At 37.6% G+C, this 2231-nt stretch overlaps 1 non-coding gene across 1 annotated transcript; it reads left to right on the top strand.

The window, feature by feature from the left end:
* Positions 1-455: 455 nt before the first annotated feature.
* On the top strand, positions 456-562 carry LOC131257209 (small nucleolar RNA R71). Its single transcript, XR_009177222.1, has one exon. It is a non-coding gene; the product is annotated as a small nucleolar RNA R71 (small nucleolar RNA).
* The last annotated feature ends 1669 nt before the right edge of the window (positions 563-2231 follow it).

Genomic DNA, 2231 nt, shown 5'->3' with positions numbered 1-2231 from the left:
GTATGTGCTGGAGTTAGGTCCAGTAAAAGGTCTTTGATAGTTATTTACGGCATTGGCTTGTTCATTCAACACTCCTCGAAAGGCAGGTATTGTAGCGGTTTTCAGTTGTGTGAATGTTGCAATCACAGATGCCGCAAACAATTTCATTGACCTTATCCTTCTTTCCTTCCATGGCCTCAACTTTCCTTATGAGCGTAGTCACTTTACACTTGAGATCATCCTCTTCTTTCAAGAGGTATAATCCACCTTTCTCCTTTAATTGAGTCGGCCTAGACGTGGTGTTCGACTTTGGGTAATAGTCCCAAGATTGTGTTTTTTCAGCCAAACTGTCGAGGTAGTCCCATACCTCGTCGATATCTTTATTAATGAACTCTCCATTACACATTGTCTCGACCATTTGGCGCATGGAAGATGTCAGTCCATCATAGAAAAAATTTGTAATGCGCCACGTTTCAAATCCGTGTTGTGGGCATGAACTGACTAAATCTTTGAACCTTTCCCAACATTGAAAGAATGTTTCATCTTCCTTTTGGGCAAAGTTCATAATCGCTTTTCTGAGGGTAATCGTTTTATGATGTGGGAAGAATTTTTTTATGAATTCCCTCTGCATATCGTTCCATGTGCCAATGGATCTAGGACGCAGTGAATGTAACCACGTCTTAGCTTTCTCTTTTAAGGAAAAAGGAAAGAGTTTCAGCCTAATTGTATCCTCAGATACATTAGGAAAACATAATGTAGCTATTATCTCATCGAACTCTTTCAAATGTAAATATGGACTTTCAGATTCAAGTCCATGGAATTTGGGAAGGAGTTGGATAACTCCTGGCTTGATGTCCATTTGTCTTGTGTTTTCAGGAAAAATCATGCATGAGGGCATACTCACTCCCGCCGGTTGCAGAAAATCTCGTAAAGTATGAGGCGGGGGTGCCTGTTGCACCTCATTCTCATCTTGGGTATCCTCCACCCTGGGTGGGAGTAGAGGAGGTTGGTCTTCAGCCATAACTTCACTTAACTCAGGGGATTTCGAGTGGTGTCTAGTCCTGCGATGGATAGTCAACCCCTCAACCAATCCTCCTTCAGTCAAGAGACGTCGAGTGTCGTCACGGGCCCACTTGGGCATGAAACACTCGCAGCCCTCGATTAAAAACCTAATCCTCAGAAAGGAAAAGAAAATCTAGAAAGAGAGAGTTGGAACGAAATTACCAAATTGGAGTCCTAAGTTAAAAACCTGCAAAATAAAATAAAAATAGGTTAGATTCTTAAAAAGAAAAGAAAAAATAACAGTAAATTAATTTCTAAAAGAGGGAATTCTTAAAAGAAAGTGGAATTTTCTGAAATAAATTAGGAAAGATCTAAACTAAAAAGTAGATTATTAAAAGAGAACTGAAAGATAGGAAGTAGGGAAAGAGCTTACCAAATTAGAAATTTCTATCTTAAAGGCCTACAAAATAAGAAGGTTAGTTCCTAAAAAATATTCTAAAAATAAATTAGGAAAATAAATTAGATTCTAAAAGTGCTAGAATTAGAAAATTTCTAAAATTTAAACCCTAATTCTAAAAATATGAAAAAGTAGAGAGATTAGAAAGGAGTTACCAATTGAGAAACTTATGTCCAGATCCTATAAAATAGGAAACAAGTTAGTTTTGAACTCAAATAGACATAAATAAATAAAACTAAGGTTAGTAAAATCCTAATCTTAAACTAATCCTAAAACCAATTAATTTCAGAAAATCGTAACCGTCAGTCCCCGGCAACGGCGCCAAAAACTTGTTCACTCCCCAAGTATAGGGTTGTGATGTAGTAATAAACTCGGTAAGACCGAGGTCGAATCCACAGGGACTGATACCTGTACGTTATCTGAAACCAAGTAGAACTAGAACTAGGCTAAGATGTGATCTAAACGAAATAGACTTTAAGAAATAATTGTGGAAGAATTATCTAAGACTTTAAGGAATTCAGAGAAAGGAAACTAGAGATTCAGAGGATCCACTTGTAGAGATCAGGGAGATCTGTGCCAGTATCACAAATTATGAAAATTCACTGAACTGTCATTGATATAGGTTTCAAGAGATGAAGAATGGATGAATTAGAATGGATTCCATCACCAAACCATGCCCATGGGACAAGGCAAACAACAGAATTAATCTAATTACCAATCAATCAACATGATTATGAAGGTTAGGAAGGGTACTGTCATCCTACCATGCCCATGGGACAATGATGAACAACAG

This window comes from Magnolia sinica, chromosome 9 (assembly GCF_029962835.1).
Source record: "Magnolia sinica isolate HGM2019 chromosome 9, MsV1, whole genome shotgun sequence".
Lineage (NCBI taxonomy): Eukaryota > Viridiplantae > Streptophyta > Magnoliopsida > Magnoliales > Magnoliaceae > Magnolia > Magnolia sinica.
This window is presented reverse-complemented; position numbering and strand designations above follow the sequence as displayed.